This window comes from Armigeres subalbatus, chromosome 1 (genome assembly GCF_024139115.2).
Source record: "Armigeres subalbatus isolate Guangzhou_Male chromosome 1, GZ_Asu_2, whole genome shotgun sequence".
In the NCBI taxonomy this organism is placed as follows: Eukaryota; Metazoa; Arthropoda; class Insecta; order Diptera; family Culicidae; genus Armigeres; species Armigeres subalbatus.
In genome coordinates, this window is record NC_085139.1 from 233,448,962 (window position 1) to 233,475,375 (window position 26,414).

The 26,414-nt window shown below is 42.9% G+C and overlaps 1 protein-coding gene across 2 annotated transcripts in view; it reads left to right on the top strand.

Annotated features, from left to right (window-relative positions):
- The first annotated feature begins 409 nt into the window (after positions 1-409).
- The window catches only part of LOC134205876 (forkhead box protein K2-like), a 106,241-nt gene continuing 80,236 nt past the window's right edge, over positions 410-26,414 (top strand). The window contains exons 1-2 of one of the 2 annotated variants that reach the window (XM_062681541.1): positions 410-569; positions 14,562-15,452. The gene's annotated coding sequence lies outside the window, so the exon portion shown is untranslated. The remainder of the gene's footprint in view (positions 570-14,561; positions 15,453-26,414) is intronic. The other variant, XM_062681543.1, reaches the window with a different exon arrangement.

Genomic DNA, 26,414 nt, shown 5'->3' on the forward strand with positions numbered 1-26,414 from the left:
CATACAAGTTAGCGCCTAGTTTGAGGCAGAGGTGAAAATTATAAATCAACGGCGTGATAGATTCTCTTTTGGTAAACGTGTTTTGCAGCTGTAGGTAACTTCGCAGGGTTTTTAAAGGGTATTCAACAAGGTATTCAGTCATCATCAAAGGAAACCATCAAGAAATCTATCCATAGTTTCCTATATGCGCCCTTAATTCTGCGAGCGAGGGCTTGAAACATGTTTGAGCACCAAACCAATAACTGTCAATTCGAAACTAGTCTAAAACTGATTGAGAAGCGAGCTTAGACGAGAAAGCTCAAAAGATTCACGCGTCGCTTTAGCTCGCACCGAACTTTCGTGCTTTTCGCCCTGTTTGCCCGGTCCGTAAAATCAACAAAAACGAAAAAAATAAAACACTGCAGGTTTGTGGCGGAGCGAAGAAGTTTTTACGTGAACGTGACGAACGATTTGTAAACCGCGCAGAAGTGCTTGAAACTCGTGTTTATTTTTCGTGAAGAAAAATCTAAAAATAAGGTGCAAATACAGGTGGAAAAGTGCTTAAATAGCGGAGACTTCATTCGACAGTGGTAAGTGCAGCATTTCCGTATGTTTTCCGGTCGAATTGGGTTCACTGGGCTACCAGAAATAAGTGGAATTAATCGTGGACAAAACAACATTGGATAATATGAATTTCACATTGATTTTTCTCATGTTCGTTCATCCCATTCTGATGTGTTCGGCTCTTGCGCGGTCCCACCCTGACAATGTGTTTGTGCAAGCAAATTCCCTTCTATTTTCTGTATTTTTTTCATGTTTGTAATCACACACTAGAGGTGTGCGCCGATCCAATTCGGATGGCCAGCGTTGCCGCACAGTAGGTCGGAAATTCAATATTTTCTTGATTTCTCGCTTAACTTCTCAAAAGGACATAAGTAACATTTTTTCATGAATATTTCTGAAATAAAAGCACAGCCACTGCTAAATGCGTCACTTACTTTAGGCGAATATGATTGTTCTGCATTTGTTTGTCTAGTTTTATGTACACAAATAATCATATTGAGGTATTTTAAATTAAATCAGTTTATTTTAGAAGGCATGCTTTACGCTTCAAGTTATCCATCGCTGAAAGTATCAGAACGTTTAGGGAAGAAAATTGGGGTGGAATCGCCACTCTTAACTGTAAAAATTCCAGGCCTGGTAGCGGGTCATTTTTTAGTGACTTGGTCACTTTTTTCGGGCAAGTCACTAAAAAGTCCCTTTTTTCGACCTCAAGTCACTAAAGTCACTTTTTCTCGCAAAAAGTCACTATTTTCAACTATTTTGAAACTATTGACTAAGATTTTTTTTAAATAAAACTTTATGTACCCATCGGATAATGCTTTGATCATGGCGGAGATAAAATTACGGATCTTAAAAAAATGATCGCGCTGAAACTTCGCCAGCCGTTTAACTCGCTGCTTTTACTGGCATTTCACCAGTAGCTAATTGAAGGTGTTTCACGTCACAATTTATAAATTGGTATACAGTCATGCAAGCAGGAGACCTGCCAATTCCGATTTTGTTTTAATGCTCAAACTTTATACAGTAGGAGAAGGTGGGAAGATTTGATTTCTTGAGAAACTTGACCTCTTGGGAGACTTAATTCTCCGCTGTTTTACCGAGAACTATAGCAGTATTATTAGAGCGTACTTTTATTATAGATCCTCTAGACAAATGATCGTTATGTGGCGAATTATTTTTTGATTGACAACCTTATTTACTCTATTATTTACTGTGTTTGTCCCTCCTAAAGATGTTTTTTAGTGGCTAGAAAAATTTGAACAACTTCCCCTAATATTGACAAAATGCTATCATTTTTTCACAGCACAAGCCGTCAATATGCTAAATGATCTTCACTGATAAAAATGCCAACATTCCACCACAATTTCAGGATAATTGGATTTTGAGTTGTCACAATATGAGGAGACTTGATTCTGAGACTTGAGAAGTTTGGCAAACAAATTCAAGAAAATATAAATTTGTTCTCAAGCGGCTATTTTTTTGTAGATTTGACAGATGTGATGAAGGGTTTGCTCTAAAAAAAACATTTATTGAGTAGATGTTATAGAGAGAGAATCAAGTCTCCCCAATTTTGAAGATTGCATGCGCTATCTGATTCCATAGCAAAAATCGTTCATGAATACGTACAGCAAGTTGGGAAATCTGCGTTTTATGAAAAAAAAAAAAATATTTAAATAGTTCAGAGAGCATAGTCCTGCAGTATAAGCAGGAGGTTGAGCGTTCAATCCCAGGCTCGTTGTACAGGATCTTTATAATTTTTGTTCCGTTTTCTACCCAAACGATCCGTACTAATGTTTTATTTGAACTGTAAATTCCAATACTTTCCGTGGCACCTATGATAAATCGTGCATCTTTCTTAAATAGGTATTCAACTAATCCAGTGAACTTAATTTTCACTGATTCTCACGTGAAGGGAATGCTCCTTTACGTAGATTTTTGCCTAGAAATCATTTTTCAGAAAAGAAAACAGGTCTTATGAGTGGTAACCATGTTTCGCTCACTTCCAGTGGCGTAAAAATTTGAATTTTTCGGAAGACGACTCATAGCTTTGAGTACTGTTTTTGACTGGCATTTAATAAAATTTCCGTGGGATTAAAAGGAAGGCCAATACAATTTTACTGAGTAGATAAAAGTTAGCGTGTACGATTTTCATTTCTCTTCTGACTTCGTTCTAAGGCAAAAGAGTGGTGAGTGAAAGATGATTCCCATTCGACCCCAAAAACGCTTAAATTCGTCTCATCGAACTTGCAACTGAAACTGAAAGTCATTATTTGGTCCTTTTTTTCGTTAGTTTTGGTCATTAGTCACTTTTTTGAGCTGCATCGGCCGCTACCAGCCCTGAAATTCAAAATTCAAAATATTACTGCATGTTACAGTTTGTTTTTTTTTCTGGGATCTCACTTTTATCGAAATTTGCACACCCAGCAGACATGTTTTTCGCGAGATATCTGTCAAATTTGCTGGTTCCCGTAATGCTGGGTAGACACCTTTACGTGGTGTGTTACGGGGTAAGATCTACCACGGTCACATTGCCAGCTACGGGCAAATCCTGACCCAACGAAAACCTTCCCCAATTTCCAATTCTGTAGTGTTGTCGGTAAGTCATTAAGTAAATACTACACTAATCCTTCCTTCCAACTTCCTAGATGCTTCCCAACCGCAGATAGTAATACTCATGTCCCTGTAATGTTTTTCTTAGATTGGAATCAAGGATTTCACCCCCCTTGATTTCGGATAGCAGTCTGGAAAAGCATTTCAAAAATAACATGAGTATAATTAAAGTGTCCAATCTTCTAATCAGAGCGTTAATGAATAACGCTTCCAATGAATGATTAAATTTGTTATGATTAAATAATTCAACTCTATGATTAAAGATTATGATTAATGATTTAATCATTTTTGGCAATGATTAATGATTATGATTAACGATTGAATTACTTTTTGACAATGATTAACGATTACGAGTATGGAGTTTGGAGTATGATTAACGATTACCGATCGTGATTAAATGCTGACACAATATGTGTATGATTAATGATTAAAGATCGGTATGATTAATGATTAATGATTATGAATAATCAAATTGAATAGTTTGCATATTGACCAATTATCAAGGAACATTTTTACCAAATTGGATTATTGAAATGTATGAAAATTAAATGATTATGATTAAAGATTAATGAATAGAAGCGATGTATGCAATGATTAAAATTGATGATTAATGGATAAACTCAAAACAATTATGAATATGATTAGTGATTAATGATTAAATGTAAAGTTCTATGATTAACGATTAGTGATTAATGATTGAATCAATTTTTTTGTATGATTATGATTAATGAATAATGATTAAATAGCCCATTATTCATTAATCATGATTAAATCTATGATTAATCACTAATGCTCTGCTTCTAATGTTGTGCTAGCGCTTCTTTTATTTTCAGAATTGTCATCACATCTGTTACCGAGGAAAGAAGCTGACGTTACCGTCTACTAATGATGATTTTCTTCTTCTTTTCTTATTTATAGTGAACGTAGTTATTCTGAACACGACATCAACCATCACTTGCCGAATGGAGCATTTCATAACTTTTAAATAGCTTCGCTCCCAACGAAAAATTCATTAATATAATATTTGATTATTATTTATACTAACTGGAAGCGTTTGGTACGGGAGGTCCACGCTTTCTTCCTATTCCCTCGATTTCATGGTATGGATCGACTTTAAGGGTTTACAAATTCTGAAGTCGCTCATTATCTAGAAATCATCTCTGCGGTACATACTGCGTAGTTGGCCTGGCCGAACGAAAAGAAAAATGACGGAATTTAGAAACCGTCATTTTCCAGGATGCTTTCAAGTATTGGCTGCGCAAGTATGAGATTAGATTAGATTAGATTAGATATCTGTCAAATTTGCTGGAAATCTGCAAATAAGTTGCCAAAAATCAGCTAACAAACGTCGTTTTTGCCGGAGTTTTTCATATTGCTAGGCATACGGCTGTGCGCATTTTGCCGAGCTGCAGAAATAAAAACTGAGTGTGTATAGTCTCTTAGCCAACTATATGTGATTGTTAAGGAATACAGATAGTGTGTACCCTCGATAGTACGCAAGGAGCTAGATTTTACGGTGGCGCAGATCAGCGCTCTGATCTGCGCCACCTTTGTAAAGTCTAGCTCATTGGATAGTACGTACCCTCACTTGTACGTACATTTTACATAGAGAGTACGTACACCAAAAAATGTAGTTTGTGCATTCATTTCATTTATTTAGTTTACATCTAAACAGATAACACATAATCATCAATTTGACACCACAATACACGCCCCACGCTCGCCAAGTCGTTTTGCACCTGGTCTGTCCACCTCGCTCGCTGTGTTCCACGCCGTCTCGTACCTGCCGGATCGGAAGCGAACACCATCTTTGCAGGGTTGCTGTTCGGCATTCTTGCAACATGCCCTGCTCATTGTACCCTTCCGGTTTTAGCTACCTTCTGGATACTGGGTTCGCCGTAGAGCTGGGCGAGCTCGTGGTTCAACCTTCGCCGCCACACACCGTCTTCTTGCACACCGCCAAAGATAGTCCTAAGTAGAGGCCTAATTAAGAAAAACGCGGATAGGCATGTGCCGCCAATCGAACCGTCAAAAAAACGGCAGCCAATCGAGCGGGAGACCTGTCTCAAGCAGTCAAAATGTTGGCTCAAATACTGAAAACGGCTGAATTTGTTTTCATGCTATTTTTAAATAAACAAATTTGAATGCATTTTACATTTGTTTGCAATAATATATGCAAGTCATTTATAGATTCTGAAATGAAATGGCATTGTTTATTGGATTGTATTATCATGTGATGTGGAAACATTAAATAGCGGTTTGTGAGATTTTATCTACACAAACCATTAAAAAAAAAAATTCTTCCTTTTCATGTGTTGCTCTTTGATGAAGAAGATTGAATGCAGTGTTGGCAGAGTCATATTTTCTATCCGCGTTTCTTTTATTCAGGCCTCTAGTCCTAAGCACCCGTCTCTCGAATACTCCGAGCAGTGGCGTCTGGTCGGCCTGTTCAACCTGTTCATTGCACAGGTAGGCAAACTAATGAAGATTATATTTTGATCATGTGTTCAAAAACATAGTTGAACTGGTAGGCAGAAAACAGAGCTGTTGCAACAGCTACGTTCAATTTTGTTTCTGAACCAGTCCACACATTTGAATTATAGGCTAACAGGCAGCCATCCTTTTTGTATTCAGGCGTTTGGTGTTTGTATCATTCCAATGCACAAAAAGATACTCTTGCATTAAAACACGTGCTTTTTTGTCTCTGCCCGTCTAAATGTAGAACACGAAGCGATGCAACAAACCTTGCAACGAAACGGCGTCGCAGTTCGTTCAAGTTTACGACGTGAACGAAGGAGAAAATATGAGAGAGAATGTTGAGGATAGAGTCCTATAAGAAGAGTAACGTCATGTGCCACGTTTGACAGGTCTCCTGCTCGTTTGGAACGCGCATTTGTATGGAACTGACAGACGATTCTGTTCCAATTCTGACACTTGACGACACTGGTATTAAAGTCACTGTAGTTGAGGAAAATTTTCTCTCTGTTCGTCTGTTTGGGAACGAACCGCTGCAACACAATGCGAGCATAATATCGACGCCTTTTCACATTTCGTTGCAACTTGTTCAACTTCACATTTGAACGAGCAAAATACAGATTCTTCTGTCGCTTCAACTAATATGGAATGCGCGGAATACAAAACTACACATGATACGGATGTCAGTAGTAACAACAATACAGTGATCGTTCGCTAATTGGGGCACGACCTCGCCCCAACTAGCGAATGCCGTTCGCTAATTGGGGCGTTTTGACAAGCTTCAATGTTGTTTACTTTTTGCATTGAACAAAGGAAAATTTTACGCGCCAGAAAATATCGAGCCCGCCAAACACGGAAACAAAACGTCAACGCGTTTCTGACATCACATTCTGACGTTTAACTGCTTTTTAATTGGGTTTCGCCCCAATTAGCGAACTACCAACTAAAAAGCGCCCCAACTAGAAAAAGCCCAATTAGCGAACGTTCACTGTACATATTTGACTTAGGGCCAATTTCTTCACCTTCGCTTAACTCTTAAGCGGTGCTTACCCATACGTTTAAACCTGGTTTAAGGCCTAAGCGGAGGTGAAGAAATCGGCCCTTAGTCCGTGGGGAGCTTGGTTCAGCATAGTTATTTGAACGTACCGCCGTCGGGGGTGACAATGGGTCTGGGGGATGAGAATGGGTCATCGCTCTCACTGACAGCCTGGAGGTCGGATAACAAATTCGTTCAAAAAGGTCTCTTATATTTTAGTTTTCTTGTCCTCAGATACATTCAATCTATACTACATGCATTCTAAGTAGTTGAAACAGTGACCCATTCTCACCTCCATTTGACCCATTGTCACCCCCGACGACGGTAGTTGATTAATTTTCTTCAGCATATTACGTGGCCGAGTTGCTGTTCTTCTATTTCAATATTGTTTGTTCAAGTTCATACATTACGAGGATGTCTGTGCATGTGGAACATTGTTTTACTAATAATCTGCAATAAAATTGTATCTTGTTTAATATGTGGCTCAAATATAGGTATAATGATCTGCATAACCTCACTTTTTCAATGAAAATATAATCGGTTACATGATGCTTTTCCCTTGCTAATGGCCAACAACGAAAAGTGAGCTTTATAAAGATATTTTTCCGATAATCACTGGTGGCGCCAGTACCAGTCATAGTTATTTGGTAGGGTACCACTTGGTGCAAGAACGTTGTTTTTAGAAACAAAGCGTGGTAGCGCCCCACCTCTTAAAACACTGGTGTACAACACTAACGAAAAAATCTCATACGAGCGAGCCTGCACGGGCGTTTCAGGACCGCGCACTTGCTGAAGGGTTAATAAGAATGTTATTTGATTAATGAACATTTTTGAACAGGTTCTCAATTATTCCACGCGACGCCCCTGACTCCGAGTGCTTACAAGTCCACCTCTAGCATTGTCCATATTTTATGTCCGTAGAGAACTACCGGTCTTATTAGCGTATTGTACATGACACATTTGGAGCCCGTAGTAGGCTCGACTTCCACAAATGATGCGCCTTCGTATTTCATGACTAACATTGTTATCTGCCGTTAGCAAGGATCCGAGGTGAACGAATTCCTCGACCACCTCGAAGGTATCTCCGTCTATCGTAACAATGCTTCCCAGGCGGGCCCTCTCGCGCTCGGTTCCGTCCACAAGCATGTACTTTGTCCTCTATGCATTCACCACCAGTCCAACTTTTGTTGCTTAACGTTTCAGGCGGGTGTACAGTTCTGTTATCTTTGCAAATGTTCGGCCGACAATGTCCATGTCATCCGCGAAACAAATAAATTGGCTGGATCTGTTAAAAATTGTACCCCGGATGTTATATTCGGCTCTCCGCATCACACCTTCTAGCGCAATGTTGAACAACAGGCACGAGAATTCAACACCTTGTTTTAATCCCCGGATTCGAACAAACTGGAGTGTTAGACCGAAATCTTCACACAGTTTTGCACACCATCCACCGCTTTGATCAGTCTGGTAAGTTTCCTAGGGAAGCTGTTCTCGTCCATAATCTTCCATAGCTCTACGCGGTCTGTACTGTCGTATTATTTTATTATTTATTCAGACTAAGGCCGATGTGGCCTGTGCGGTATATAAGAGTCTTCTCCATTCGGCTCGGTCCATGGCTACACGTCGCCAGCCACGCAGTCTACGGAGGGTCCGCAAGTCATCTTCCACCTGATCGATCCACCTTGCCCGCTGCGCACCTCGCCTTCTTGTGCCCGTCGGATCGTTGTCGAGAACCATTTTCACCGGGTTATTGTCCGACATTGTGGCTACGTGCCCGGCCTACCGCAGTCGTCCGATTTTCGCGGTGTGAACGATGGATGGTGTTCCCAGCAGCTCATGAAACTCGTGGTTCCGCCTCCTCCACGTATCGTCCGCCATCTGCACCCCACCATAGATAGTACGCAGCACTTTCCTTTCGAAAACTCCAAGTGCGCGTTGGTCCTCCACGAGCATCGTCCAGGTCTCGTGTCCGTAGAGGACTACCGGTCTAACGTTTTGTAGATTGTCAGTTTGGTACGGCGGCGAACTCTATTCGATCGGAGCGTCTTGCGGAGTCCAAAGTACGTACGATTTCCAGCCACTATGCGTCTCCGAATTTCTCTGCTGGTGTCATTTTCGGCAGTCACCATTGAGCTCAAGTACACAAATTCTTCTACCACCTCGATTTCGTCACCACCGATGCAAACTCGCGGTGGGTGGCTCACATTGTCTTCTCTTGAACCTCTTCCTATCATGTACTTTGTCTTCGATGTATTGATGACTAGTCCGATCCGCTTAGCCTTCCCTCTTATATCTGATGTAGGCTTCCTCCATCTTCTCAAAGTTACGTGCCATAATATCTATGTCGTCGATCCATCGTCGCTTTGATCAACCGTGCCAGTTTATCCGGAAAACCGTGTTCGTGCACTGTCGTATGTTGCGTTGAAATCAACGAACAGATGGTGCATTGGGAGGTATTCACGGCATTTTTGAAGGATTTGCCGTACAGTAAAGATATGGTCCGTTGTCGAGCGGCCGTCAACGAAGCCGGCTTGATAACCTTCCACGAACCCATTCACTAATGGTAACAGGCGACAGAAGATGATCTGGGATATCACTTTGTATTTGGCATTGAGGATGGTGATCGCTCGAAAGTCCTCACACTCCAGCTTGTCGCTTTTCTTGTAGATGGGGCATATAACCCCTTCCTTCCACTCCTCCGGTAGCTGTTATTATTATTGGTTTTATTTCAGAGGCTTTCAGCCCTAGGCTGGCTTACCTCTTAGATAGCTGTTCAGTCTTCCAGAGTCTGACTATCAATGAGTGCAGGCAAGCGGCCAGTTTTCCCGGGCCCATCAAGATGAGCTCAGCTCCGATATCATCCTTACCAGCTGCTTTACTGGTTGGCTGTTGGATGGCATCCTCAACTTCCCTCAAGGTGGGGGCTGGTTGGCTTCCATCGTCCGCTGAACTCATGAAGTCATCTCCTCCGCTACCTTGACTTTCACTGCTTGTACCCTCAGCGCCATTTAAATGTTCCTCGTAGTGCTGTTTCCACCTTTCGATCACCACACGTTCGTCCGTCAAGATGCTCCCATCCTTATCCCTGCACATTTCGGCTCGCGGCACCAAGCGTTTGCGGGATGCGTTGAGCTTCTGATAGAACTTGCATTTTTCTTGAGAACGGCACAGTTGTTCCATCTCCACGCACTCCGCTTCTTCCAGGCGGCGTTTCTTCTCCTGAAAAGGCGGGTCTGCTGTCTCCACTTCCATCTATAACGTTCCAACGTTCTGGCGGGTACCTTGATGCAGCGCGATTGCCCGCGCTGCGTCCTACTCCTCCAGAATCTGTCTGCACTCTTCGTCGAACCAATCGTTTCGTCGACTTCGTCCCACATACCCGACGTTGTTCTCCGCTGCGTCGTTAATGGCTGCTTTAACAGTATTCCAGGCAGTCTTCAAGAAGGGCCCCATCGAGCTCACCCTCTTCCGGCAACGCTGCCTCGAGATGCTGCGCGTATGCAGTGGCGACATCAGGTTGCTTCAGTCGCTCTAGGTCGTACCGTGGCGGTCGCCGGTACCGAACATTGTTGATGACGGATAGTTTCTGGGCGCAGTTTGATCATCACCAGATAGTGAAAACAATTAATTGCATATTATTCGGCAACGCGGCCGTACGAAAATCATTTTTTTGTTAAATACCTTGGCTGTGCATATGCACAGCATATGTTTCGAGATGGACAAATTGATATGAAATTTGCGAAAAAGAATAGTGGTCAGAGTCGATGTTAGCGCCACTATATGTTCTGACGTCGATAATGTCGGAGAAAAGCCGTCCATCAATCAGGACGTGGTCGATTTGTGATTCTGTCTGCAGTGGTGACATCCAGGTGTACCAATACGGAAGGCTGTGTTGGAAGTAGGTGCTGCGAATGGCCATATTCTTGGAGGCGGTGAAATCAATTAGTCGTAGGCCGTTTTCGTTCGTCAGCCGGTGAGCGCTGAACTTCCCAATAGTCGGTCTAAACTCTTCCTTTTGGCCAACCTGAACGTTCAAATCTCCTATGATGATTTTGACGTCGTAGCTTGGGCAGCTGTCGTACTCACGTTCCAGCTGAGTGTGCAGGGTCCGGAAATTGAACTGCTACATAATTGATTAATATTAAAATTAATATAATTCATTAATATAATTCAAAATATGTAGTGGGAATTAATTCTACAAAACATCGTCGAACCGTGAGCACGTCGTTATTTTGATACCAGGGGTTGGGTCATACTACAGGATTAAACGCTGGCTCAAAAGTGAAGAGAACCCAACTATGGGGTTTTCAGGGGTCATATCGAGTCGATCGTCGGACATAAACCCTATGAATTTCACTGTCTGGAGTATGTTGGAGGCCGTGGCTGCTCTAAAATATCATGTGTTTTGTGCAAGTCCTGAACTTTACGCATGAATTTTCAAAAAGTGATACGCTTTCTTGTGAAATCGAATGAAATTTAAATGAAATATTTTTGTTTTGATCAATTTATCTGTTTATTCTAACGATTGTAGATTGTAGAATGCGTTCTTATCATCATCAGTGCTTCCGGAGTGTGGGCTATGGACGTTGATTATGCTGAAGTTGAAGAACCGGCCTTTGATCATCAACCTGCTTATTCTTTCATTGATCGACTACCACCCGTACACGCCTCTTTGCATATCGCCCATCACTATGAAAGCTGTTCCCAGCTCGTGTGTGTTGCCGCAGCTCTGGTAGATGGTATGATTACTTCTACACGTTCGCACCATTGATCCCTTCCAACAAACCTCCTGCAGCGGTACGATGCCGAATTCACGGTCCTTGAGCACATCGGCAAGTATGCGTGTGCTCCCGATGAAGTTGAGAGATTTGCAGTTCCACGAACCGAGTTTCAAATCGCTAGTCCCTTTTTCGTCGTAATGGTCCGGTGGTTCCGGTCCGTACTCTCTAGTTGATTATTCGTTGCGTAAGTTTTTTTTTCGCTGGCTTGCAGGGCCTGACACCAAACCCCCTAAATTTCCGGAGGACCATTCCTCCTTATTCCAGGTGGACCAAGGTGCACAGTTACACTTTGAGTCCCTCGCTGGCACTCGGACGATGATCAGCCGCCCCTAACATGGAGAATAGATGCTAATTTGTCCAATCTTTACATGTGCAATTCATATCCAATTTAAAAAAAGAGCTAACCGCGGTGGGGGTTGGTACTCGGATTCTGATGGCTTTACGCAAACGTGACATTTAAGTGGTCTTGTTGTGTAGGGGTTCTCACGCCTATCTAGAGAGTAGGAGGTTGAGGGTTCGAGTCCCTCAAAGACTTGTGGATTCTTTTTCGTAAATTCCATATCAGTTTGTACATTTTGAAACATGTACTGTACGCGTGTAGACCTTAAAGCCTATACTAGAGGAAATTCTTGGATGACCTGAAATGGAACAGTTATTGAAGGCGAATTTGGTTTCATGGATCAAATAGACATAGAACATGAACCAGTTTTCAAAAGAGATATCGTTGGTTATGTGTGCAGATCTTTAGGTTTTTGTTACGCATATAGACTCCAGGGAATCCTTGCATAATCTGAAATAAAACACTAGTTAACCCGGGTAGAAGAAAACAGCAAAATAATATCAAATTTTGCTATTAATATATGAATAACTGAATAGCAAAATATGATATTAGTTTGTTTGATATAGTTGCTAAAATAGCAAAAATAAGAACAGACATTGCTCTAGCAAATAACTCATAAATAACTCATTTTGCTATTATAATAACAAACCAATAGCAAAATATTTAAAGAAAAGAAAATATCAAAATCAGTTATTATTGATATGTTGAAAATGCAAATGATAAAAAAATAACATACTTTGCTATGATTGCAAAATTTGTTCTTTATTTGTTGTTCTGCTCCTTTTTACAATAGCATATAAATAACTAATTTTACTATTATAACAAAATTTGTTGTTGGGATGCTATTTTATGTTATTTATAAATAACATAGGAATAACTAAATCTGATATCATAGCAAAATTTGTTAATATTATGTTATTTGTTTGTTATTAACCTCTACCCGGGAAAGGCAAATGTTTAAGATGCAAAACAGCTACTTAGTTCTTTGGGTTTCTAAAAGGTTTACTTTTGGATGACAATAATGCCTTAAATTCTTTTTAGCTTCTCCTTCTATGGCTCTACACACTTAATTTTTTAACAAGGATCTCAGCAAAATGTTGAACTTTTACCGAGATTCGCACAGCCGTGCCCCAGCAAACATGTGTTTTGCCGAGATTTCTGTCAAAATAGCTGAAAATCAGCAAATATTTTGCCGAAAATCAGCTAACAAACGCAATTTTTGCTGAAATATCAGTCTTTTATTTTGCTGGCGCACGGCTTGGCGGGTTTTTTCCGAGCTGCAGAAATAAAAACTTAGTGTGTACATTCCAACTGGACTTGGCCTGCTTCTCAACTTAGTATTCAATTAGTATTTCCTCAGTTATTGATTGAAAGCTTTCCTATGCCCGCCCTTGCATAAGTATATACCTTGTGTAACAATTACAATAGATACACCACAGACAAACAGACAAGACACTTGAGAAAATCACATGATACATTGGTCATTAGTTGGCCAATTAATCACTCGTGGCACTTGAATCGGTTGACGGGCTTGGTAGTCATATGGCTACTGCTTCTGCCTCATACGCAGGAGGTCGTTTGTTCAATCCCAGGTCCGTTCCATTCTCCTATTTTGTATCTTTCTCTATATTTCTCATGTTTAGCAATCGCTAGAACTGGAAATGGGCTTCCATACCGTTTCCATCTCAATTCCTATACCTTCAACATGAATATTCTAACAGTAATCTGCTAGAATTGGAAATGGACTATAACATTCTATAACGTTCCCAAACATCCTATTAGAAATTCCATCAGTTGCTTTCTCCTATCTATCACATTGGCAGCTCGTTAACCAAGACGGACCTCTGCTTCTCGAACCTAACCCAAAAAAATCCAACAAATTCCGCATGAACTCGTGGCAAGTGCAGATGTATATTCGGCTTGCAGTGGGCGAGTGATTGCATCATCATTTTCTCCCCCTTCCCTACATTGACTTGCATTCTGACGTGGCAGGCGCCAGTATGACCTAACAAATGGGATCACCAGTTACATGTACATTGAAGATGAGTGCTAGTCCCAAGCAAACATCTGTTGGTTCCCTGAGCAAAAACAGCTGATCTGGTCATAATGGAGTAGCAACTACGAGCAGTCAATCAAGCTCAAGCTCAAGCGTGACACTTGAATCGGTTTTGCTTGAGTTTGACGTTTGCTCACTAACGCAAAATCTGGTTCGTGGTTTGCCCAAGTTGGTGCAAATGACAGATATCGTTAGTGTTTGCATGACTATGAATTTGATGAGTAATTGTTCCATGTGTTATGTCTGTTTGTCTATGGATACACTATGCGCATGGAGTCGAAAATGATCCCCACCCGATAACATCCTAGACCGGACCGCCCAAGTAATCAAAAGTTCCTTTGAAAGTACGTTTTTCGCTTGACTGAGACGCACTTTTAAAGGAACTTTTGGTTACTTGGACGAGAATCGAACTCGCCATCTCCGGAATGGTAATCCTACGCCTTTGCTCGCAAGCCTATAACTGGAGAAGCATCTTTTTAGGTTATAACGTTATAACTTATAACGAAGTGAGGTATAGAAAAGCGCCGTAAAAGGAAGGTAGAGTGTATATTTATGTAGATGCTCATGGAAATTCCGATTCTAGACCCACCGAGGTATCCCCGGTGAACCTTTTCCTGTTTTATTTCCTAGGCAACAACAGAAGTCATTGCTCACGACTGGAGACCTATCTAACATTCAACAATTTCCATAACATCCTATTTTCTCCATTTCTTTTTGCAGCCTGTCACCTGTTAAATTAAAGGGCACCATCGAAGAAACGTGAAATGAACTAATTGTTCAGAAAGTGGTGTTATTTTTCTATAAACGCTAAACTGATTTCGCTCTGTGCTCTGTACAGATACAGCATTCCCACTTTGCAAGCTTTCATTAGAGAGAAAAGAATATAAACAATAACATCTTCGGGAGGTTCCATTGCATTGGTGGTAGTCACAGTAGTTCAGTTCAGTTCACCGCAGAAACACTTGTGAAAAAACACGTTTGCAGTACGGTAGCGACTTGAAGAGGATAAAGACGCAACTATCGTTGAAAATCAGTGAGAATCAAGTGAATATTATTGGTGCAAAGAGTTGTATCACATTGAGGACAAAGCGGGAAAAAGACACCGGAGAAGAAAAAAAAACCAACAGTCCAAAAACTGCAACCCATCGGCGAAGGAAAAACCTCATCATCGGGCGATATACCATTCGGAAATTGGAGTATCGATCTTTTCGAGCCGCCGAACGTCGAACGGGGAACAACGGTGCGGGGCGCGCGCGATTCTCCTACGTGTATTGTAAAGGCAGTAAAGAGTAAAAACACGTTCCCGAGAGTGCTTCAAAACCTTAAACATCGACATCCGAGCCAGGAGGACAGCAGTGTCTCTGTGTATAAGTGAGCAGCAGTGAGTGAGTGCGCGTTGTGTTTCTTCACACCGAATGTTTATCTGGAAATTGTTGTTTCCCTAACTATACTACACCGTCATCGTCGTGTTACTGGTACTAAAACTGGAAGTTAACTGTCTTTCTCCGTGGATTCGCAAGTGTTTTTTTCTGCAAGAGTGTGTCGTCGGGGTTTCATTTTGCGGGTTTAACAATCGAAATCATTCTTTGCGGCCCCCGGACATCGTTAATGGTAAGTCGTTTTAAGCTTATGTATCTTAAGATTGATATTGATTCGAATGCCAGGTTCTGATTTTTGTGATGAGCCACGAATCACGTGTTTTGCGTATGGGGTTGAGTTCTGATTGGACATATTGTGATAGCGGTACTCTATTTGGCTTGTGATGTACATGGAACTGTAGTCTACGGGTGGAATTAAAGTCAATTGGTACAAACCCATAACGATCTGTGAAATGATGTTTGCCAGTTAAACGACTAAACATAAGCACATATTTTAGCTCTCGCACACACTCCCCGAACATCACATTATTATTTGTGTAGCTTGTAGAAGCACTGGGGCAACTGAAACCAGTGGCGACTTGTGTGCGGTGCTGTGGTGGCCATTGTTGCCAGATGCGAAATTCAAAAGACATTTGAGACAACTTGAAAGCTTTTCATTTAGCAAAACTCGTTTTGTTAAGTTTTTTCGACAATTTTACAAAAATATAAATGAATAACTAGTTTTGCATAATATCCAATTAATTTTACAGGACAAGACACATGCGACAATTCAATTTTCCAGGTAGCTCATTATCGCATAGAATCTGTGACCTGGCATCATACGCGGTGCAGTCCTCTTTTTGGTAAACATCAGCGATAGGCTCATGTATACTTAGTTCAATCTCTCGACAATTTCTTTTTGTCGAGAAAGCTAAGCCCATATGAAAACAAAAACACCAGAGCATGTCTTGAATGAATATTGGGTAGACGGAATGCTTATCCTATCAGTCCACTGTATAGATAACATATTCATTTAAAATGGATATTATTCATTCACTCTTTACGTCTACACAGGTTTAAATCAATTGATCAGTTTATTTGAAAAACTTCACAATCAATGTTCCATAACTGTTCTTTAAATTTCGAAATGCATTAGGGACCGTGCACTTATTACGTATTAAGCAATTATAGGAAAAGAGGGAGTCTGATTGTTGTTTACGCATAATATAAATAAAAAATCACCTTATCATACGTAGTTTCTAAAAAAATGTACAGTAATATCCCGATTTTGTCACCCCCCTGGTGAATTTTGGGGTGATAAAACAGGGTATGTGACAAAATTGGAAAAAAAATATTTTCATTTTTTTTAATTCATTCCACAAATATGAATCATTTTATGCCTTGGAAAGGCAAAATGCGTGAACGGCACCCTTTATTTCTTGTCGAAATTGCTTACAGAATATTTCCCAGGTACTCAGACGTCGTTCGTAATAAACTACAGGCGGTGAAAGTTATTTCATGAAAATCAATGTTGTTTTTGGTATTATTTACAAAAATAAAAAGAATGACAAATTTTTTTGGGGTGACAAAATCGGGTCGAAAACGTGACAAAATCGGGACGTGATAAAATCGGGTCGAAAACGTGATAAAATCGGGGGTAGACAAAATCGGGGGTAGACAAAATCGGGGAGTGACAAAATCGGGTCAGTACTGTAGTAGATTTTGAACAAACAATATTGTTATTGTTTATTGAATTTTAGCCTGAAATTCGAAATAAATCTAAATAAACGAAACGAAAACGAAACATATGCAGTTTCTCAAGCATACGGTTCTGATGTTCTCTGTCCTTTTAGACACTTTAGAAGGTCAGATTCATAGGGAGGGATGGATCCAGCTTGTCCTTTATTTTCTGCTTTTAAATAACGTTTCATACTAAATTTGGTTCACTTAAAAAATAAGACCTGGAGACATAACTTCAAAATGTAGAAGATGTATTCCGCCTATTCTTAATAGACAATAATGCTTGACGTAATGCATACAAATGTCTTGAAGACTATTAGAGTAATTATTAATAAAAGAAAAAATCTGTTGTTTTTTCTTCTCTTCGAGTTTTTTAATCCCCGTTGAGCGTATCGACAAAATTTTTATTGTTCCTCGTAGCCGTTGGACTTGGGATCAATTTAATTCCGTTTGTTGAATGGAACTTAGCTAATAATGTACTAGTGAATTGAATGCCATTGACTGACACTAGCGTTTCCGGCGTTCTAGTTGTGCAAAAATTGTTTCATTTATTTAGCTTACATCTAAACAAATAACACTGCATCAACAGTTTGACGCCACAATACACGGTTTGAGGTCGCATGTCTCCTTCCTCGAATGCGCGCCACGTTAGCCCACCTTGCTCGCTGCGCTCCCACTGTCTTGTATCTGCCCTGCCCATCGTACCATTCCGGCTTTAGCTACCTTCTGGATGCTGGATTCGTCGTAGAGTTGGGCGAGCTCGTGGTTCATCCTTTGCTGCCACACACACCGTCTTCTTGCACACCGCCAAAAATGGTCCTAAGCACCCGTCTCTCGAATACTTCAAGTGCTTACAAGACGTCGTCGAGCAAGGTCCAAATTTAATACCCGTAAAGGACTACCGACCTTATGAGCGTATTGACCGTAGTTTCTTCTGGAGCACGTAGTAGGCTCAACTTCCACGGAAAATGCGCCTTCGTATTTCACGACTAACATTATTTTCAACCGTTAGCAAGGATACAATGTAGATGAATTCATTGACCACCTCGGAAGTATCCCCGTCTATCGTAACACTGCGGGTGTACAGTTCTGGCACCTTTGCCTATGCTCGGCAGACAATGTCCATGTCATCCGCGAAATAAATAAATTGACTGAAACTGTTGAAAATCTGTTATACCCGAATCTTCGCAAAGCACCTTCTAACGCAATGTTGAACATCCGGCATGAAAGACACCTTGTCTTAGTCTCCGGCGCGATTCAAACGAACTGGAATGTTCGCCCGAACTTTTAACACTGTTTTTCACACCATCCACCGTTGCTTTGATCAGTCTGGTAAACTTCCCAAGGAAGCTTTTCTCGTCCATCATTTTCCATAGCTCTACCCGGTCTTTTTTTCAGTAGGGTGGGAATCTGCATCCAGACACCGGTGGGCCACTGGCGAACGGGGTTTAGCTACTGCCGACCCGCTAAAACCACCCTGTTCACAGACCCTGAGTCTCCCCGGAACAGTCTTGCGGCATTACTTCTGGGAGGGGTCCGTGCGACTACGCACGCCCACATACTAGCTACCCACTAGCTTCAAATCACAACTAGCTACCCACTAGTTCCTCTACCTCATAACTAGCTACCCACTTGTTCCTCTACTATTTAACTAACTACCCGCTGGTACCTCACCTTCGAGACTAGCTACCCACTAGTCGGCGCTATCCGACTGCTGCTCGGCGCGCCAATTGCGCTGCAAGATGCTGGCAATCTGAGTGGTAGCGGCCGAGACCGCGTTCCACTTTTCAACCTCTTGACACATCCTCTGGATAAGATCCGGAATAGTGTCCCTCCCGCACACCTCAAGCATTCCCCTCCTAACATCGACGAAACGAGGACATACGAATAGTACGTGCTCGGCAGTTTCGTCGACCCCTGGGCAGTCCGAGCAGACGGAAGAGTCCGTATGCCCAAACCTATGTAGGTACCAATTAAAGCAGCCATGGCCTGACAGGAACTGTGTCAGATGGAAGTGGACATCCCCATGCCTTCTATTAACCCATCTTGATACGCTAGGTATCAGCCGATGGGTCCACCTACCCTTAGAAGAGTTATCCCAGTCCCGTTGCCACTTGATAGTCGAGGTGACTCCGAGGCCCAAGCTGGACCGCTGTATCTAAGGATAGATACTGCAACCCCAGCTAATAACCTGCGTCTACTGGAGTGCACCCCCGAGCTATTGGACATCATCCTGGATAATGCCGCAATAGCTGCCGAAGCTCTCATGCAGGCGTAATCTACGTGACTGCCGAACTTCAGTCTTTCGTCGATCAGCACCCGAGGAGCTTCACCTCACGCTTGGAAATGATCTCATAGTCGCCCACGCGAACCACTGCCTCTTGTACCGACTTACAGTTGTTAACAACAACCAACTCCGTTTTGTGATGAGCTAGCCCCATCTGCCTTGAGCTCATCCATTCCTCTACTATAGCGATCGCATGGGCCACCGTAAGTTCCACCTCCTCAATCGACTCTCCGTAAACCTCCAGCGTTATGTCGTCGGCGAAGCCAATGATCTTAACACCTGGGGGAAACTTCAGTCTTAAAACACTATCGTGCATAGTGTTCCATAGCACCGGGCCCAGGATAGGTCCCTGAGGGACTCCTGCGGTGATAGAAGCACTACCCTCCCCTGCTTCGGTCTCGTATAAGAGTACACGATTCTGGAAATAGCTTTCCAAAATGTTGTACAGGCCCACCGGAATGCCCAACCGGAGTAACGAGAGCGCGATGGCATCCCAGCTTGCGCTGTTGAATGCGTTCTTGACGTCGAGTGTCACTATCGTACAGAATCGAGTTCCCCTCCGCTTGCGTTGTATCGCTACTTCCGCAGTTTTCACCACCGAGTTGATAGCATCCACCGTGGACCTACCCTTACGAAACCCAAACTGATTGCTTGACAGACCGTTCGTACCTTCGGTGTACGGGGTAATCCTGTTAAAGATAATCCTCTCAAGCAACTTCCCTGTGGTGTCCAGTAGGCAGATTGGTCTGTACGCCGATGGGTCACCTGGTGGTTTCCCGGGCTTCGGCAACAGCACCAGCTTCTGTCTCTTCCACCTATCGGGGAAACTGCGCTCGTCCAGGCATCTCTGCATGGCTGTCCTGAACATGTCAGGGTTAGCCATGATCGCTGCCTTCAGAGCGAGGTTTGGCACTCCGTCGGGCCCCGGAGCTTTGTTCGTATCAAGGGTTCGGGCCACCGCAAGCAACTCTTCGTTCGTCACCGCTGCCACTTCAGCACTCGCGTTCTGCGGTGCTGGAGGTGGCCAAGGGCTTGTGGCATGGGACGGGAAGAGAACCTCGATAATGCGATTCAACCTTTCCGGCGACCGTTCGGGAGGCGCCAGCCCCCCTCTGGTCTTCGCCATTACTATCCTGTAGGCATCGCCCCAAGGATTAGCATTGGCGTTCAGACATAGGTTGTCAAAACACTTCCTCTTACTGCTACTGATGGCCTTGTTAAGGGTCAACTTCGCAGCTTTAAACGTCAAGCGGCGTTCATCCCTCAACCGAAGGTCTGCGATTGCTGCACTCCACCAGTATGCTGGAGGTCTACCGTTCCTCGGTGGTGCCCTCCTCTGCATGCTGGCATCGCATGCACGTGACAGGACAGCTGTCAGTGCGTCCCCTGTAAGACTGTCGGTGTTACCCTCCAGTCCCAGCGCCGCGGTGAAAACTTCGCTGTCGAAGCTTTGGGCCTTCCACCCACGGACCTGCGCAACCCTGGTAAGGTAGGCTACCGAAGATTCTACAGTTACCAAAGAAGGCAAAAGTAAAACAAACGGATTGATTCAACGGCAACAGACCCGGCAACGAATAAAGGACAACGATTGGAGAGTCGGATCTTGGAACGCGAGAACTTTGAATGAACCCGCACGTGTTGGGCTCCTGGCTCGTGAGCTGCGGAAGTTCGGCGTGATTGTGGCAGCAATCCAGGAAATACGGCGGCCCAGAACTGGAGAACGGGTGGCGGATCCCATAGCGAACACTTCATTCAAGTACCACATCTACTATAGCGGCGGTGACAGAGCAGAACGAGGAGTTGGCCTCGTTGGTGATCGGGAAGCAGATAAAGCGTGTTATCCGGTGGAAGCCGATAAGCGACCGCATTTGTGTGTTGAGAATGAAGGGCAAATTTTTCAACTATAGCCTGATCAGCATCTATGCCCCAACGAACGATAAGCCTGATGACATGAAGGATGGGTTCTATGAGAGCCTCGATAAGGCCTACGGAGGGTGCCCAACACACGATGTAAAGATTGTCATCGGGGATGCAAATGTGCAGATCGGAATAAAAAATTTCTTTCGCTCTGTCGTTGGTACGGAAAGCCTTCATTTCGCTACCAACAATAATGGTCTGCGACTTGTAACCTTTGCTGCTGCTAGAGGGATGGCAATAAGCAGTATCTACTTCGCACGTAAGAATATCGACTTTTCAGCGTCACGAATTTACGAAACAACAGAACGATGCGTTTCAATGTCCAACGCTTGTCAGTTGCCGGAGTTGCTGAACAGTACCACCAGAAGCTGGACGCCGGATGCCACCGGATCTTACGACGTCTACAGATTGTGGGAAAATATCCACGGAGCTGTGACTACAACAGCGTAGGAAGTGTTAGGCATTGCACAGCGACGCCATAGAAATGGTTGGTTTGATGAGAGGTGCCAGCGAGTGACGGACGAGAGAAATGTTGCTAGGAGACGAATGCTAGTGGCTCGTACCCGTTTCAACAGAGAGCGGTACAATGTAGCAAGGGCAGAAGAGAAACGAATCCAGCGCAGGAAAAAAAGGCAACGAAGAGAGTGTGATAGCTGAAGCGCAGGAGAACATGGATAGCGATATGCGGAGGTTTTATGCAATTGTCTATGGCTCGCGGCATGAGACTTCGCAAGTGCCCGCCATGTGCAATGACCGACAGGGGAATTTGCTGACAGACAAGACTATGGTGGCAGCCAGGTGGAATGAGCACTTCGAAGATTTGTTGAACGGTGGAAATGAAGGTGTATTAAGGAGCAGGATGGACATAGTCGGCGACGGTCAAGCTGTGGAACCTCCAACACTGGACGAGGATAAGAAGGCTCTAAACGAACTAAAAACAGTAAGAACGAGATCCCGGTCAACACGGAAGTGAGCAGCTGCATCAATCAATCCACCACGTTATCCAGAAAATATGGGAGGATGAAGAATTGCCAGCCGACTGGTTGGATGGCCTCATATACCCAATCTATAAGAAAGGGTACAGACTAGATTGTGCTAATTACAAAGGGATCACCCTTCTGAACTCGGAGTTCAAAATCCTGTCGCGTATCCTGTTTAACAGACTGAGACTGCTTGAGAAGTCCTTCGTTGGCGAATACCAGGCAGGTTTTCGTGAGGATCGATCAACGACGGATCAGATGTTTAGCCTGCGGATGATTCTTGATAAATTCCGGGAGTAAAACTTGCAGACTCATCATCTGTTCATTGATTTCAAAGCAGCGTACGATTCAGTGAAAAGAAATGAGCTGTGGCAGATAATGTCCGAACATGGTTTTCCGGCGAAACTGATTAGACTGATACGTGCAACGCTGGATGGCTCGAAATAAAGTATTCGGATTGCAGACGAAGTGTCAACATCATTCGTGACCTTAGACGGATTGAAGCGGGGTGATGCACTTTCGACGTCCATACGTCTGGGCAGTTGACGTCCACTCGTCCCTGACCAGCTCTCTGAGCTTTGAGACTTTCAGGGTTCGCCATCCACCTGCTCTGAGGACAACACGATAGAGGACAACAGAGGAGGACAAGACAAACCGTATCGATTAAATTAGAAAACAGAATATATTTTAGTTAAAGCTCTTTTTTATTTAGTTTTTGCTTAACCGCCAGCTTAGCACTCCGCTGAACGTTTTTTTTTCATTTGGTGACCTTGTACTCCGGATGAAAGGGGGCACATATCCAGGGGATGGACCTCCGATAGGATACTTCGATAAACTGGCAGGTCTTGCGTGAGCTCTACCTTATGGATTAGTGGTTGTTTGCCGTTCAGGACGGGGGGGAGGCGGTCTCACTTCTACTAGATGACTCCCGGTTGTTGCTTGGGATGTTCTGCAATCAGGCGAGGCTTTCTGTAGTTACGATGATGATACTTACCTTTTCTTGACATGTGCGCCTGGGCTGGAGAAACAACAACCACGTGTCCAGCTTCTCTGGTTCTAGAAATTTCACGACGAGGCAATCGGCAGTTCCTATTCAGACACTTCTTTTTCTGCCAAGAGCCTCTAGGCCGGATAGTCTACTACTTCCTAGGCCACTAGAAACTGTTCGGCTTGGTTCGGGAACGGTTTCGATGACAACTTCTCAACTAGATTCAAAAGCCGATCGGTTACGATTACTGCAACCGTGCGTCTACTTGCTTTTTTGCCTCTCTTTTATCGTTGTTCGTTATCTATTGAAAGTCTCCACCTGCTGTTCTTAGCGGTTTGAGCAGAAATTGTGCGCTTTCCGGATCTCTCGCAATAGATTTTTCCGAATAATCGGCTTCCACGTTTTTTAGCGCTCGCGACGAGCGATTCTCCCGTACCACCTCTGTTCGATCGCTTCCGAACACCAACTCCCTGAATTCCAGTCTCTTTCTTCCATTCTTTTCTGATCGTTTTCTTTCGTTCCCTCATTCGCTCGTAGTCATCGGGTTGCCATCGTGCAAGTTTCGCCCTAAGGGTGGATCGAGACATGGATTGTGGGAGTAGGTTAGTGGGTACACGATGAAAATAGACTAGACATAATCCATAACATTTCTACTTTGAGTACTACATGCGGAGTCTCACATTTTTTGGAATTAGTTCAGCCAAGTGATTTCATACTGACTGTTATCCGATTCGGTAACAGTTTGAAGTTGTGGAAGAATTTCTTCACCTTGGAACGCTTGTGACATGTGACAATGACGTTTCCCGTGAAGTGAAAAGACGTATTGCTGCTGCGAATAGGGCCTTCTACGGATTACGTAACCAGCTTAGGTCCCACAACATGCAGAAGGAAACGAAATTTGCTCTATATAAAACTTTGATTGTACCAGTGGCCCTTTATGGACATGCAGCATGGACGTTAAAAGAGACGAACCGGAGAGCTTTCGGGGTTTTTCGAGTGAAAAGTGCTGCATACAATACTTGGAGGGAAGCTAGAAAATGGTGTGTGGCGCAGACGCATGAATCATGAGCTGTATCAAGTACACTTAGAAGAAAATCTTATGGATAAAATACGGCAGACTTCAGTGGGCTGGTCACGGGCGAATGTCGGAAGAAAGCATAGCGTAAACAATATTCAACAGAGAATTAGATAGGGGTCGGCGACTTCGTATAAGGCTACGAATACGCTGGCTGCACGCGGTGGAATCGGACCTGGGGACCCTGAACGTTCGGGGGCACTGGAAGAACATCGCCCAAGACCGACGATTATGGAGCTCTACAATACGCCAGGCATAGGTGTATCGACGCTGTAGCCAACCAGGTATTCAGGTATCCATTGCTGAGCGTGGAGACGTGACTTTCTAAGAGGTTTTTTTTTCCAGAACGGATTACCACCGCTTGTCGGAGTTTTACTTCCGCAAACGGGTCCAATGTTAAACGAAGGCACGGGTCCACGGCGCTGAGAAGCATTGTTTAAATTAAAATAGCTTCGGATAGTATTGGCCTTCAGCAAAGATAAAATAGAACCTCACAGTACGAGATCAAAATGCGGTCTGTGCCGTTCGTTTATTATGCTTTAAGTTAACACTTTAAAAACACTCCCCAAAATCGGATTTTCTCCATTTTCCTGATATCACAACTCATCGCGATGCAGCTTCGACATAACAGAATGAAAAAATCAATTTTCTTGTTCACTTAAGTTTTTGAACGCAGGCATCATGCACTTGCATTTGAAGTACAAAAATCATAAATGTTGGACGTATTCCTTTGCCCGAATTCACCTGGCAACTCTACTGATGTGCGGTAGTCGCTGGTGGGATCCATTTTGTTCTGCGCGTATTCTGATAAACAAATAAGACACCCACCTACCAATTTCTACCACCCCATTCCTGCCACACCACGCGTATCATATTTTCCGGCTTTGGTTCGAATACCTTCGACACAGCAGTACTCTCGCTCTCGCTCTCTGTCCGCCGAGTGGGCTATGTTTCATGCAACACATGCTACTACTGGCTGTTTGCTAGTTGCGAATCAGGTACGTTACCTAGTCGAGTCTGGTCTAGTCTGGCAATGGATGATCAGAGAAAATATGATGTCGTTCATAGCAGGTATTATCGCGCGTGTGTGTACAGACGACATATGAAAAGTGCGGTGAAAATACAATAACTAGTTGTTTAGTATCTGGCTGCCCTGTTGGGCCGCACACTGGTTCAGACGCCCCCAAAACGTGCGTTTTTTAGTTTTCGACCTGAAAACTACATTTTAGAGTCATGATGTCTTCAGAAGAGTTGAAGGATATTTCTTGGGCTTTCTTTTGATAAGAAAATATCAATGATCTATCCACCTTGCAGGGCGGTATGAAATAAAAAATTTACGCAGATGTACGAAAGCAGTGGTTGTTCTCTGCAATGTTATAAAGAATGTGAATTGGAACATCTTTTCTGAAGACACAATATTGGACAAACGGTTTTGTAAGGAATTAGAGCACGTTTTGTATGAATGACCCCCAAAAATCATATTTTGAGCATAACTTTTTTGGAAATGATTTTAGCACTATGGTTCATTCTAGAAAGTTGTGCATAATGACAAAAAACATGTTTGTCTAGAAGACTACTTTGATCTATCTTGAAACCTGTCAAAGTTATTAAGAATTTTTAGAAAAATAGTCAATTTTCACATCAACACACCATGAAAAGCGGCAAGAGGCGGCAAGCCAAACAGCCACCATCTGAAAGATTCGGTTTTAAGCTACCGAATGCACAATGTTTTGTTTTGTTCCGTCGTGTTCCACTATTGTTTTGAATCAACTTAAAATAGTCCTTAATGTACGTTTTTCAGTACAACTGTTACGTAAACAATTAAAAAGTGGCTAACATGATTAGTTATTTATTGCATGGTTACAATCTCGACAAATGACATCCATTTGTCTTAAATGTGGCTGTTTCGTCTTGATGGAGATTGTTACTATGCAATAAATAACCAATCATGTTAGCCACTGGTGTTACAACTTACATTAAACTGAACTATAATTGAATGAATACTTATGTCAAACGTCAAGTCTTCTTTTTTCTAAAACATATTTCTTTCAGGTCTTAAAAACACGTTGAACGTCAAACCCGGGGAACGGACAATTGCATCACGTTGCCCCCGCTGATTAACATGATCTTGATTGCGGGCTGCGACTAACGAGATATACATTGCAGATTATGGCGCTTGCTTGTGACGTTGAAGAACACTTTCTTATAATCTAATTAGTAATTTGCGC